This window comes from Ambystoma mexicanum, chromosome 1q, assembly GCF_040938575.1.
Source record: "Ambystoma mexicanum isolate Mex_15411 chromosome 1q, UKY_AmexF1_1, whole genome shotgun sequence".
NCBI lineage: Eukaryota > Metazoa > Chordata > Amphibia > Caudata > Ambystomatidae > Ambystoma > Ambystoma mexicanum.
The window spans coordinates 781,746,457-781,762,276 of NC_090922.1; positions in this window are offsets into that span (position 1 = coordinate 781,746,457).

Genomic DNA, 15,820 nt, shown 5'->3' on the forward strand with positions numbered 1-15,820 from the left:
CAGGAGCCACGGCTTCAGGGGATACCCGGCCTCACCTGCACGGGAGCAATGGAAAGTGTATCTGTGAACATTCCTTGTGTGCAATGCCTATACAGTGTCACATGCCACAGATTCATCATGACCGCACTTGACATTTCCTTATAGTAAAACCCTGGTACGTGTACTTAGGGATGGTCCACACCTGGGGGGTATGTGTGCTGTTCACGTCTTAGGGGCCTTTTCATCAGGTACAGCACTCACATATATAGAGTTGATGATGACCATGATCTGCTGACATCTGATGGGTGTGTTGCATTTGAAATGTGGACTATACTTGTGGAGTGCATCATGACATATATGCCTGATGTGCTTCATGATACACAGTGGTTTGCTAATCATGTTTCCAACTATTTGATGTCACCATGTAGTTGTCCATCACTGCCTTCCCCCATGTGACCAGGGCCCAATGGCAATGGTGGTATGGTCAGCCAGTGACGGCAAACATTTCAGTGACGGGGCTGGGTGTGTACTTGCATGGTGGAGCTGAGGTACGGTGGATGGGTCCTGCGCCACTCACTCATATATTGGTGGTGGTGACTGATTGATGATTACATTTGTTTCCATGCTTGTACTATTGCAATTATAAGTGTCCCATGAGGTGCCTGGGCCGGTATACTGGTCTGCGGTGTACCTGTGGGGTGGGTGCAGTGATAGAGATTTCCATGTGTGGCAGTTGGATCTGCCCCAGGCATGGCTGCATGTCCAGTGATGGACTTTGCTCCGTTCATGTATTTCAGGCATTGTGCCTGCAGGGTGGTCTATCGTGGTACCTGTGGTTCATCACTGATGGTGTTCAAGGTGCATGTGCTGGGGTGGGTGCTGTGTATGTTGCTTACATCAACGCACAGCTGTGTAGGCATGCCACATCTGCATTAATTGGCTGTGTCGAACATTCTGTCGAGGTGATTGGGCTCACAGTTTTGCCACCCAGGTCGCTGTGTCACCCCCCCAGCAACACCCCTCATACTCCAGCCAGCAGACAGGTTGCCTATGCTAGTGTTAGCCCCCCAGGCAACACCCCTCATACCCCAGCCAGCAGACAGGTTGCCTATGCTTGTGTTCCCCCCAGGCAACACCCCTCATACCCCAGCCAGAAGGCAAGTTGCCTATGCTTGTGCCCCCCAGGCAACACCCCTCATAACCCAGCCAGCAGGCAGGTTGCCTATGCTTGTGCCCCCCCCCAGGCAACACCCCTCATTGCCCTGTTGTTGGACTTACCCAGCAGCCAGGTACATTGTGCAGCATGTCGTGCCATGTAGCAGGGAAGCGTAGAGTTGCACAGCACCATGGCATCATGGGTGGATCCCGGGTATCTTGCACAGCAATGCATAATCGATTGGCTTGCATCGCACACCATTTGGACATTCAGGGAATGGTAGAGCTTCCTGTTGCGGTACACTACCTCCTCGCAATGCCGGACTACCAGCTCCACATGGGTGCAGTTGATGGCACCAATTACGTTTTGCATGCCTGCCAGTACCTTTCACTTACCCCCTCCAGGTCCTCCCCGTCTGTCCTGTTAAACCCTCTGTCCTTAAACGTAGCTGGCTGAGAGTATCTAGTCTCGATTTCTGCATTGTTAGCTAACTCTGGCAACGCTGTGAACTGCTCTTTACTTAAGCTTGAAACCGCCTTCCTAGCTTCGGCTGACCTGTTGGCCTCTATTAAACTGTAAACCTAAAACTCGCACTCCTGAACCCTGGTTCACTGATGATCTTATAGCACTGAAACTGCATTGCCACCAGGCAGAGAGAAAGTGGTGTCTGGATTATTCCTCTTCAGCTAAAAATTCCTTTCACTTCTCTTTCTCAGCCTATCACAAGGCCCTTACCACTGCTAAGAAGTTTTACTACAGTCAGAAAGTTCAATCAGCCCTTAATAAACCCAAGGCCCTCTTTGATCTTGTTCAATCTCTCCCCTGAAAACAGTAGAGCCTCGGTCCCTCCGTCGTAGGGCCTGTGTGACTCTCTCTGTCTTTTTTCTTGAAAAAATCTCCACCATTCGTGACCATATAAGGCTCACAGCTCCTACAATTGCTACTGTCTGTCCCCCTCCTACCACCTCTTGGTCCTCGTTTCCGCAGTTCTCTAACTCTGATGTACTGTCAGCTATTTCTAAAATGAAGTTGGCATCTCCTAATGATGCTATACCTCTTGCTCTTTTAAACGAGGTATCTGCTGACTTGATTGAGCATATTACCACTGCTGTTAATACCTCTTTTTCCACTGGGCTTATTCCCCCTTCTCTTAAACATGCTCTGGTAGTTCCTCTTCTTAAGAAGCCCTCCCTCGATCCTGATGTTCTGTCTAATTACCTTCCTATCTCACTTCTCCCTTTCCTTATGACTCTGATGGAGGCACTGGTGTCCCCTTTTCTCTCCAACTTTCTTGAATCCTCTCACTTCTTTGACCCTTTTCAGTCTGGTTTCCATCCTGGGAGGGGCTCTGAATCTGTCCTGAACTCAGTACTCGATGAGCTGGTATGTCTGGTGGACAAGGGTGGTGTCGGAGCAGTCCTGCTTTTGGATCTGTCGGCTGCTTTCGACACTGTCGATCATTCCATCCTGCTCTCTCGTCTCACCGTCGCTGGTCTCTCCGGCTGCGTCCTTGACTGGTTCACATCGTTTTTGTCTGATCGCTCCCAGTCTATTTCTCTTACCCCATTCTGGTCCGATTTGGTTACGCTCCTTTGTGGCGTTCCTCAGAGTTCTGCACTATCCCCTATTCTTTTTAATATTCATATTAGATCTCTTTTGCTTCTCATTCAGTCGCATGGTTTCCATTACTATTCTTATGCGGACGACACACAGATCCTCGTCCGCCTTGATCTTACTCAAGCCGAGACTGCAGCACGGCTCAGGAGCTGCCTGGAGGATCTCTGGCACTGGATGATGACTAACTGGTTAAAACTTAATGTCAGTAAGACTGAGGTCCTGGTTGTGGGTACTTCATCTGCCCAACTTTTTTGGACCTCTCAATTTTGGCCATCGAGTCTTGGCCGTCTTCCTCTTCCGGTCCAATCGGTCCGAAACTTGGGTGTTAAAATCTCTGCCTCTTTGTCCCTTGATAATCAGGTGGCTATTGTATGTAGTGCCGGGCACTTCAAACTGCATTTTGAGGAAAATCCTACCTTTTATTCCTGCTGAATGCCAGGCTCCGGTAGTGGCAGCCCTGGTTCTCAGCACTTTTAATTATTGTAACTCTCTCTATTTGGCCCAGCCTCGTTATCTGGTCCAAAGGCTTCAACTGCTGAAAAATGCTGCCGCCCTCCTTTTTTTTTTTTTTTTTTATTGAAAAACTACAGTTTGAAATTACAAACTTTTGTTTCACATCAGCCGAATCACCAACGAACCAGACCCAACAGATCAAATCAGAATTAAGCGAATCAAAACAATCCAAAAATTTGACATCAAATATCTGTTTTCAAAATCATATCAAAATAGTTCAGAGTTGCACAAACAAGTTGTGTACTGTGACCAGTGATAATCCTGGCCCACCACGTCTCCATGTCATCATCCAGAGGTGCAAATTGACCAAGATGCAACGATCGCTGGATAGTTGTTCGTTGACATTCAACTAATAGATGTTTGGTGGTTTCTATCGAAGATTCACAAAAACGACACAGATTATCTTTTAAGGATGGGTCCTTTCTTTGCCATAAAAGTTCCTTGGTTTTTAGGATGTTTGCTCGCAACCGTAAGAATTGAGCTCTATGATAACGGGATGGGCAGTGCAAAAGGTAGCGAGCTGGTTCGTTAAGTTTTCGACAGTCATGATCCATCACTTTGGTTGACTTCAGCTTTTTTCTTTCGTCATTATTGATGCTCCATGCCCAATGATCAAATTTCTTTTTTGCGTGTTGTGGACGAAGTAGGAGTTCTTCATTGCTGATATTTGCTGCAGACAGATACGCCACTAGTTTGCCAAACCAAATATTAAGAAGCTCGAACTTTTTTGGCATCTGGTTGAAAGCAAACAATTTGTATGAGGGTTCCGGCGCTTCCAAGCACATTTTACGCAGCGTTGCTATTGAGTTCCACACCATATTCATGTGTAGAGAGTTGGTGGCTAATTCATATCTCACAATAGCAATAGGAGTGGACTGTGGGAGCTTCAAAACCTTCCGCCAAAAATGACATTCTAAAACATGCCAGGTTTGCTCACTTATGTTCCAACCTGCAATAGCCCCGAAGATCATTACTGGCACCACTTTTTGCTGGTAGAATTTAATGACAGGTTCCAGAGAAAATTTGCCGTAGTTCCTGTTGATTTTTACAGCTTGTAGTGTTAGTTTCTTCATTTTAGAAGTTAGATCTGTCACCCATTGCTGTTCTCTGATAGAGTTGTTGAATTGTATACCCAACTATCTTATTGAATCAACCAATGAAATAATTGCTTCTGTAATTTTCCTCCTAAAGGATTTATCCTTTTTTCCTTTGACATTTCCAATTGAAACAATCTTTGTTTTTGTAGTGTTTATGGTTAGTTCATTTAGATCCATATATTTTTGCAGGCCTGTTAGTAGCCTCTGCAGCCCAATTTGCGTTCGGTCCAGCAGTACCAAATCGTCCGCATATACGATACATTTGATTGCGGTTTGATTTATTTTGGGCGAGAAGCATGGAATTTGCATGAGAAAAGTTGGTAGGTCTGCCAGGAACAACTTAAATAGCTCTGCGGCTAAGGGGCATCCTTGCTTGACACCTTTTTGGGTCATGATTGAGTTGGAGAGCAGCCCATTGTTATTCAGCCTCACTTTGATTGAGGTATGGATATGTAACGCCATTATTGGTTCCAAGATAGATGCAGGACATCACCATTTCCGTAGTTTTGCCCACAACAGGTTGCGATTTACACCATCGAAAGCCCGTTTCAAATCGATGAAGGCAAGATGTAATTTGCCATTTGGTTTCATGGTTTCCAATTTTAAGATTGTTAGGATGAGTAAATTAACATCAACCCCAACACCTTTTGTGAACCCGGTTTGCCGTATATCATTTATTTGCACGGTTTCCGCCCATTTGGCAAGTTTGATGCGCAGGTTTGAGCCAAATATTTTACCGATCGTATCTAGCAGGGCAATTGGGCGATAGTTGTTTGGGTCGTCCCAACTGCCCCGCTTATGAATTGGAACGATAATCGCAGTCTTCCAGGAATCAGGCAATTTTTTTGCCAAGCTGATTTTTCTGAAAAGATTTCCAATTAAAGCTGCCCACTCATTTGGATGTCGTTTTAAGTCGATATTTGAAATCAAATCTGGCCCAGCAGCGCGTGAGTTCTTTAGCGCCTTGATAGCAATAATAAGGTCGTCGTATTCCATTAGCACGTCCCATTGAGTGTCCACAGAGCTCGATGTCATCACATCGTTACCATTTGAGTTTTGGAATACCAAAGAAAAATGCAATTCCCATATGTCGCCTGAGATGGTGTTTATTACATATGGGATACTTTTGGAGAAGTCCATATTCAATATCTTCCAGATATCACGGGTGTTTTTTGTCATAATTAGACGTAACATGTGTTCCGCACAATTTTGCTCTATTATTTGCGCCTGCGACCTTGCCTAATTTCTATAGAGTGTGCGTCTAGCTTTTATCGCTTGTTGAGCTTCGGATTTTGGTAAGCTTTTCTTAAATTGCCTTAAATCTTTCCGCATTGCCTTTTTCTCATCGTGCAGCACCTTACAATAAATATGTTGGTGAGACCGACCTTGATTTTGAGACCCAACTACAGGCATTTTAAAGGCAATCAGCAGGGCAGTATAATCTGCCACATGATTATCTGGAATGTTCATAAGTTTCGTGCTGAGCTCTTGGATTTGTTTGCCACTTAATCGTAGACGATTTCCACCTGAGTTTACTTCTAAAATGATGTTACTTGAGCAATCTGGCAATGGCATTTCCATCACTATGCAGAGTTTTAACAGGCAGTGGTCGCTGTATTTCATTTGTTTTATTTCTAAGTCAACAACCATGGTTGCAAGGTTACTTGATATCCATATGTAATCCAGAATGCTGTTGGTGGCTTCACGATGCCACATTGGCTTAGCAGGGATGTCTCCTTTAGTTGTTCCATTTAGCATGTGTATATCACAAATCGACATAGCAGTCTGCCAACAGCTCTCTCTTTCGTCAATCAAGGCGGGAGGGACCAACTGAAATTTCCCCGAAGAATGTTCAAACCTGAACCAATTGCAATTCAGGTCCCCGCAGCAAATCACTGATATGTTGGTGTAGGTCAACATTGCGACGTCGATTAATTCAGCGATTGCGGATATAAAGATGTCTGACCTGATCTTTGTCGAGTGCCAGTAAACGTTTATAATCAGAAGATATTTCCTCGCGTTAGCTTTCTTGCCAGTTGTGTGTATGATTGTACCTTGTACATATGGATTGGGATTTTTAGACTCCAGCACAGCCCATGATCTTGAAATCCTCATCATAGTTATAAGGCCAGTGCTTGGACGGCCTTTCACATTTTTTATTGCTGGATTTAAGATTACAGTAAATCCATCACAAATGGGAGGTGAGCAGAGCCAAGTTTCTTGCAAACATATAATGAAGATATTTGCTAGCGGTGTTTCAAAATCATTAAATAAGTGCTTAAATCCACATGTATTCCAGGAAATAAAAAGGGTTGAGTTGCCAGAGTTGTTTAATCGTGGCTAATGTTGGTTTCTGGGCCCATTATCCTTGGTATTTTTTTCAGTAGCTTTTTTTTGCGGGACTTGATGTGATCTTGAGGTCAATGAGTCACACATCGATTGTCTTAGAGCAGCCGCATCAACTGGTTTCATTGGTTTCTTGTATCCATCTTTGGAGCATTCAGATTGATTTGGAACTTCACAATCTGGTTCAACCAGAATTTCAAAACCGAAAAACAACAATTCATCACCAGCATTTAAAAGGGTGCTGCGTACCGTAGCTGAGTTGATATGTAGCAAGACCTGGTTTGAACATGTTTCAGTAGCATACTCCACGATTCGTATATCGTCAGAGACGATGGTTCGCAGCGAAGGTACGCACTTGAATAATTTCAAAATGTTTGTTCGATTTAAATTTACTTCAGCTTCTTTGCTTTGGATGTTTTGTAGCCGCAACTTGCGGCAGACGCTTTGCTCTCTGCAGTGGGTCGATTTATGCACTCGACTTTTAAAGTGATTACGTAGGTTGCTCTGATTTGAGGTGAATTTAGGATTCAGTTGTGAAACCACAGCTTGGGCCTGAGGAGATTTTTCTGAGCCTCTCGAGTCTCTTTGCCTGTGCGCCATCATTGATTTTGTTGGTTTTGCAGCATCCTTATTTGTACTTGCATCAAATGACTGAGAAGGGGCAGCACGAGAATGGGACAGAAAGTCTACTACATCGTGCTCATCTTGTGATGGATAGGTGGACAAATCACAAAGATGTATTGATGTAGAGGTGATTGTGATGTTACTGGACTCCGACTCAGAAATTAATCTTCTGCGTTTCAAGGCAGGTTTGAGTTTGGCCTTCGTTGGAAGAGGGCAGGCCACTCTTTGCAATTCGGCGTCTGCCTTTAACTTTTTGTTGTTTTCTTTCCGCTTAAATAGACTCTGTCTTGGTGGCGTAGAAAGATTCCTTATAAACGCTTTGGTCTTTGAAGTGCCAGCTGGTTTGGAGCTTTTTGAAAGATTTTTTAATGATCCACAACCTTGTTTCCCAATTGATTTGGTAGCAACCACTCAGTTGACATGGCTTTGGCAGGACCAGTAAAAATGCCAAAAGACGAAAACTGGACATCTGGGGCTACAGGTTTTGTTTGACGTTTGTCCAAGAAATTCTCTGTGCTGACGCCTTTTATAGTTATTGCTTTCGATTGAACTACAAGAGGTCCTGCACAAGACTCATCAATGATAGGAGAAACTTCAGTAGGAATACTAGGCAAAGACTTCGCTCCTTCAATCACGATTTCGTTGTTTGTATTTTTTTTGTTTGAATTTTTTTGTCCCACTTTATCATTAGAATTTGGGGAATTTCTCACAATTGTTAGATTAAGATTATGAGATGTGGAGCCACCAACTGGACACGTGTTAGTGCTGTTATGACATAGAGTGACCTTCTCACATACCATGTGACATTGACAGTGTCGTGGTTGTTTCATCAAGTCAAGTTTTCATCACGTCATCGACAAGTTTCTCTTGTTTTTGGCTGTTTCGACGGGCTAGGTCGTGATGCCGTTGTTGCCATTCCATTGTTCGTTCCGCTTCTCCCTGGATCATATTTTTGAGAGACACATTTGATGTTTCCACCTGACCCATTTTCTGAGTTAGATTCGCTAACAGCGCACTTTGGTTTTGTATCTTTTCACATAGGGCTTCATACAGTTTGACAAAGGGAATCATCGCCAGAGAAGAAGCGGCTAGGACATTATTATGAATTTGCATCGCGGCGGCCGCCGAGATGCTGGCTTTCGCCGGGGTTTGCCCACTTTTATCTCCCCCATTTGGAGAAAGACTTGATAAGTCATTCGATTGAGCATATGTTTCATTCATCAAGTGGCCTTTCCTAGTCGTCTCAGGGCCAGTGCTTGTTTTGTTCCTTTTGTTTTGCATTGTCGGAGTGCTTGTAATGAGCTTTGTATGCTCCGAAATTCGAGATGAAATCCGCGTTTCAGGTTTTTGTGTGTTCATAATCATAGACTTGCCCTGACTTGTCTTAGAGCCAGAGGGCATTGCTATTCCCAATGATGATTGACCAAGCTGTTGTGTGGTGTCATCGCGCTGTTTGTCCAAGCTGGTTATTGTGGCCAGACCATGTCGGCAATCAAGCTCAGGCCAGTTGTTAGCCGCACTCAATATAGGGTTCTTCGCATTTTGCAATCGTGGGCTTGGAATCAGCAACGATGATTCACACGGAATAACCACAGATTTCTGACCAGTAATTTGCTCTGAAAGGTCAGGAGACAGAAATGAAGATGATTTATCGATTTTGTTAGCATTGATCTCGGTGTGCTTTCGATTTGCTCATGCATGAAAGCGTAACATCTTGTCATCAAAAGGTGCCATTCCTGAATGAGTTGCGTGAAGTTGAAATTGATGAGGGTTAGTTGATGATAAGGCGTCTGGGAGGTCATGAATCGAAGCTTGAGCATTTCCTGACAAACAGACCGTCGCCCTGAGTATAGCAGCTTCACATATTTTGTCATCATGCTTAGCGATGGCTCTTACAGATCTATTGGATTTGGTTACAGGAGGACAGATATCATTTTCCTTGGCCGGTACCTGTCCCGGCTCGCTGTGCGCGTGGCCAGTCGGCTCAGAACATTTTTGGAGGGTGTTGATTCCTAGACTTGACAAGGGCGTTTCAGCATTCTCATTTGATGCAGATACAGCATGAGGCGCTGCCATCAAGTCAGCATCCGTAATTTCGAATGGAGAAGAGAACATTTCCGGAGAAATGGGGCTCGATGTAACTTCATGAGGTGCACAGATCGATTGTGACTGTAATAATGGTGTTAAGTTGGACAGAGATAACAATCTCAATGGTGGTGGCAAAGGCGTGATTTCCTGGGCAGGCTCCTGTTGCAGGTCAAGTGCGGGGAGACCATTTCCATTGCCTTCATGTGCGGGAGATACCACAACATTATTGAGTGGTTCTATGATCATAGGGTTTGCATCTGCTGAAACTGTCTGGTCAACGGATACCGTGTCCAGGAGCAGAAGGGAGCTTGATAGAGCCACCTCTGACCCCGCCGGCATTGGATCCCCACCCCCTGCATTCAACACAGGCACTATGAGTGTATCTAATACATTGGGTAAGTCGCAGCTCGTTCTAACAGGTGATTTCATTGGGGGCTCACTTGTAGTAGCCGGAGTCGGCAAGGTGACAGTTTTTTTGCTTACCTTGCCGTTTAGTATTGCGTCCTTTTGTAAGGCGGTGCAAGGATTCAGCATGCGACGCTGCTAAAGTGTTTTATGGCGAGTCTGTGGGCCAGTTTTCTTGCTCGTAGGGTCCGTCATGGTGCGGACTGGGGAAGACTGGAAAACTCGCCGCTGAACTCCTGTGATGTTCTGTGGGCTTCTCCAGCGCCAAACAGCCGCAAAACAGTCTGCGCCCTTCACCCCTATCGGGCTTGACGCCGCAAGGGTGGCTCGAGCGTGATGATATGCTCTGGTGAAGTCACGTGATTGGTCACGTGCAGCCAATCAGTCCCGCCTCCTCCAGGAAGCAGGGCGGTGAAAACAAAATATGCTCTTCCAGCAAGAGCAGCGCTCGCAGTGCTGTGCAAAGCTAAAACCAGGTAAGCGTCCAAAGGCTAAAACACTCCTTCACATTGTATCCAAGCACCTCCTTTTGCATCTCACCTTTCCCCTCTGCTTAAGAAACTGCACTGGCATCCTGTGGCCAGCCTGATTCTATTAAAATTTCTGCATCTGGTACACCTCGCCTTCTATGGCTTGGGTGCCGAGTATCTTCAAGCCAAGTTTACTCATTACATCCCTCCCCATTTGTTGAGATCTCAGTCTGCGTTTCTTGTCATAGTTCCCCGCTATCGCCTGTCGCGCAAGGTAGGTTGTGCCTTTTCTGTGGCTGCTGCCAGAGCATGGAATGAGCTGCCCACTGCTCTCCGTGCTACTGAAGATCACCTCGCTTTCCGCAGGCTGCTGAAAACCACTCTTTTTTAGGCTGCTCTTCTTCTCTCTGCTGTCGGTTTCTGACACTGATTCCCTCTCAGTAGCCAGTGCCAAGATGCCTTTGGGTGTACGTGTGCTTCACTAAGTTCATATAACATAACATAGAATGCGATTTTGGATGCATTCACCTCCTCCACAGTCCGTGGTAAATATATGTGGTCCTTTCCATGTTTCAGGAGGGCATCTAGCACCTGGTGGAGCACATGGGAGAAACATGGTTGTGAGATGCCATGCAGCTGCTCCACTGTGTGCTGGTAGGTGCCTGTGGCAAGGAAGTGCAGCACAGACACTACCTTCAGCAAGGGGGGGGTGCCTGTCCGGAGGCTGATGAGGCTTACCAGGTCGTCATGGATTAGGTGTCCCTGTCCAGGCGGTACAGGGTGTGGATCTGTGCAGGGGTTAGGTCAAATGGACTGCCCCTTAGGCGAGGGATTGGTGGCTGCCTGCGGGGTACAACTGCCTGTCCTGGTGGTCTGTGCTGGCCCTGTCTCACCCTCCTCCTGCGCCTCGGCTGCATTCCCTGGTTCAATGACTGCTGGAGTAGTAGCAGTGCAGGCATGTCCTCCAGCCCCAGTATTGCAACTGCTAATGGTAGCATTTTGGGTTTGGAAGGGGTGTGGTGTGTGGGTGTGCTCCTTTTGTGCTTTGCCAGACTCCATTGCCTCCACCTGTGCGAATTGTGTGCACCTGTGGCAGGTTTGAACACAGCAGACTGTTATTAGTGGCTGCCCCGCAATGCCGGTATTAACGGCATCATGGTACCCATTCTTACCAGCGTCCGTGAACCTCGTAATGTGCACTTCCTTACTGCAAGTGGTATTACTTTTACGGCTGCCGCATGCTTGCACCTATTCCGGGATGGTACTACCCGGTCACAACAGGTTCTTGCAGATGCCGGTAGCACCGGCATTGCGGGTAATAATGCACTGGTCCGGTAAACGATGCTGGTATTCCCTTACCGGTATCGTTATTACCGGACCGGTAACCTTGTAATGAGGCCCTATGTCTGGCCAGCAGAAATGTCTTTGAATTAGTTCCAAAGTGTTCGTAACGCCTCAGTGACCGGCTATGACCGAATCATGGCACATATGCATAACTTCCATTTGTAAAGAAGTAGTAGGGAGAAACACTTATTTACCGTGAAAATAGTAGCCCTCTTCTTATGACAGAACGTATTTCAATGAGATCTATTGACAAGAATCTTCATGAACTTGTGTTTCTCTTTTAATGATCTGAAGAAATTCTGATAATGAGTAACCAAAAGTGGCTTTGGGGAACAATCTCTCGGATTGAAGGCATAAGGAATATGTCCCTTCTCTCCTGTAAAGGGCATACGCTTGCAGATGTTTTTTTCCTGGAATAATTGTAAAGGTGATGTTGTAAGGGCAAAAGAAATGAGTCCAACAGGCCTAACAGCTGTTTTCGGTTTCTGCGTATGTTAGGAAAGATTTCATAATTGTATGTAATTTTCTCTCCATGTGTCAACCCCCAAACTTGTTGCTGCTGTTTTACACCCTGATCTAGACTTTACCAGAGAAGCACAGCCCTCAGCTGCACTCCTCTGGGCGTTCGCTCACTTTTTATGGGGAAACTGACGTGCCCTTAAGACAGTTGGTACTGGGAGACTTTGTTTCCCTTAGTCCTTTCCTCATGTTGCAACTTTTGTGCAACATGTAACAAGAGTGTTATGTAACTTACTTTACAGCACCCTGGGGTCTCTAGTCTTTCCAAAGCCCCTAGAAACTCTCGCTGGACTTTTTATGAACTGGGCAGATGTGTCATAGGGAGGACGGGTGGCAGCTATTGTTTTCATGTATTTTTAAACCTTTTTTGCCATGTTAACCGTGCATACTGCCATTGGCACGAATAGGTGGCCTGGCTCCCAAAATGGCCATGACACAAGGTTCTTTGTCCTGTCCTTTGGCCATCTTGCCCCTTCACCTTCCCCAGGTCGAGCCGACCCGGGTAAGTCCTTATTTGGTCATGCACTTTCCCGCAAAACACAAAGCTTTCGTGGGCTTCTGCATGCCTGGTGTGCGCCTCCAGGATGTGGGCTTGGTTGTCTGGTCCCAATACAAATCCTGGGAGCCAGAGAGTCTAGAGTGTCCTGAATGCCTGGGACCACCGTGGTCCGTGATTGGTCCACGTATGGTGTGCGTGTTTGTGAGCAGATCTCCCATTGGGTCCTCTCCATTTTGTCGCGAAGGGAACTTTGGATAAGAGGAGGCTGGAAGCACCACTACCATGTTGATCTCCTGAGTTCACACGAACAAAGGATAAGGAGCCAAGTATCCTGCAACAAGAAGCCGAGTCGAGGAACCGCTGGTGATCCGCTGGAAGGTTTGGCACCCTGAGCCTGCTGTCGTCCCGTGGGACCCCTCTGCATCTGATCGTCCTAGAAGGTCTGCGAAGACGCTTCGACCCATTGGAATAGTGGGATCAACTATTCTCGGCACCTTCAACAGACCCTGCAAGTAAGCCTCTTTGGAGGTGTCCCTGGGCCAACCAGTGGGCTGACCAGTTTACACGGGACATTTGCTCTGATACCGCCGCCGTTTCAAGGAGGCCCTCGAAACTTGGTATACTGCTTGCCCTGTGTCCATGGCACCATCACACTGAATTTAGCGCACTTGGCATTCCCAGGTCTGAAGTGAGACGAGTGCGCCCGGACCGGAGTAAACGCGGTTACCGTGTTGCCCTGCTGTGGCAACGACCTGTGCAAGTTCGCTGCATTTGTGACCCCTTTGCCCCTGAAGCCTGCTGCAGTTGAATTGGGCTGATTCCTCCTCCCACAGTGGAGAAAACGCCACTGTCCCGTTTGGGAATCCTCGCTGTATCTCTGAGTCTACACGGTGTCGAGACGTCTTGATTGTTGCATTCGAACCTGCCAGCGAAGTGAACTGTACTGGCGGAGTTTGGGTCTGCCTGTGTCGGGGACCAGTGATTAATCCTTACCCCAACCAGTGGCCCCTAGCGCAGGAGCCAATTTTTACGCACAAAGTGGCCCCCGAGGGCCCCTTTCCTTTCCACAACTATTGCAAAATAGCGACTCCATCCCGCACACTTAAACTGCCTCTGCCCTCAAGTGGAGGTCCTATTTGAATAGTGGGAACTTGTACTTCATCGCCTCATCCACCTTCCTGAGCTGCTAGCGACCCTTGAAGAGACCCTATTTTGTCCATTGGCACAAGTGTGTGCATGTACTATTGAGCATAAGGCTCCTCTCTTCGTAGGGCTTGGGCTGCCTCTTAGTTAGGTGTATTTCTGATGTCGAACTGGGTCTAAAGATTACCTGCACTGCCTGTTTTCCTCCCCATATAGGTGGTCTACATATTCCGTGCTTATAATCCCTTAGACCCCTATGGTGTTGTATATATATTGTATTGGTTGTGATGTATTGGTTTACTTTAGTATTACTGTGATTCTTTGCTATGGTCTATGTTACAAAGGCCTTGTAATAAATGTGTCTATATTTTTAATATAACACCTGCCTGGAGTAATGTGTAAGTGTCCTTGCTTTGTGTGCTCATTGAGGTCTTTCAGTCACCCTCACCCCTCCTGAGACTTAGTCTTGACCGCCTGCCATAGCTACCCTGATTGGTCTGGCTTGTCCAGAGGTTACCCTTTTTCAAGAAACTAGGTTGGCCTTCTGAATCTCTGCCCCTCCTGGTCAGAGTTCAGAAATCCTTCTTAACAAATTGGTGGCAGTGGTGGGATAGGACTGAAGGTATCCAGTGTTGCACATGCGTGAAGGCATGTCAAGTTATTTCAACCAGGACACATAGTGAATTGTTGTGGTATAACTTTTAAAAGGCCATAGTCCTATCTAACAGTATGGAAACAAGTACCTTTTTATCTTTAAATTCTTCTAAATCCGAAACATTGAGAAAGATGTGTGCTGAGAGAGGTGTCCCCTCTCAAGGCACCAAAGGAGAAATGATCCAGAGAATCATAGATTGGCAAGAAGCTCAGCTTAGAGCTGTAGCTTCTGAGGACAGTGCAGAAGGAGGTGGGGCTGCTCTCACTGGTAGAACTGAAGTTTCTACCGCTGCACTGATCCACAGCAACCATGAGGACATGGAGGATGAAATGTCCAGTGTTTCCTCTGCCAGTGCTGATGGGGAGGCCATGCTTGAATTCAAGAAGCAAGAACTGCTGTTTAGGCAGAAGGAGCTTGAGTTCAATATGGCCAAACTGAAAATAGAGCAGGCAGAAAAACAGAAAGACAGGGATCATCAATTGGAACTGGCCAAGCTTCAAGTTTCCAATGGATCCAAGGGTCCTGGACATGGGTCTGGGGCCTCCTCTCATCCAAGGTTTCCAAAAGATCTGCTCAGTGTGTATGAGGAAAATAATGACATTATGGACTGGCTGAATACATTTGAGTATGCATGTGAAGTTCAACAAGTTGACAATGCTGATAAAATTGCCTGGTTACTTAGCAGACTGCCCCATTCTGGCTGCAGAGCCATTATGGAAATGTCAAAAGCTGAGAGAGCAGATTTTGCAATGTTGAAGCAGACTCTCATCTTAAAGTTTGGAAAGACTCCTGCCCAATACTTAAAGAGGTTCAGAGAGTATAAAAAGAAAGAAGGTGGCACTTGGGTATCTTATGTAACTGAATCCTTAAAAAACTTGACTGGCTGGGTTGAAGGTTATAAAGTTTCTACCTTTGAATGTATGATAAGTCTTTCCATGCTAGAACATATTTTTGCCTCTTCTTCCCCCTGAGCGTAAGCAGCACTTGGCAGATTCAAAGGAGATAAATCCTAAGAAGCTAGCCATTGCAGCAGATTTGTGGGTGTCACATAGAGTGTCCCATAAGGACAAGACTCATCCTGGTAAGCAGGAGGAAGGGAAAAAGTCCAAAGATAAAGAGGGTGGGGAAACTGATAAAACTTCCTCCCATAAGGGCCACAAAAAGAAAAATAAGGGTAAGACACAAGAGAACTCACAGGGTAGTGGAGATCAGCCTCAAAAACAGAACTCTGGTTATAATAAGCCTCCCTATATAAACAGACCCAATGGATCTTGTTTTGCTTGTGGAGCAACTGACCACGTGAAAGGGGATCCCAGATGTAAGCCTTTGGGGGTCCACTCTGCTAATCTGGCCTTCTCCTCCTAT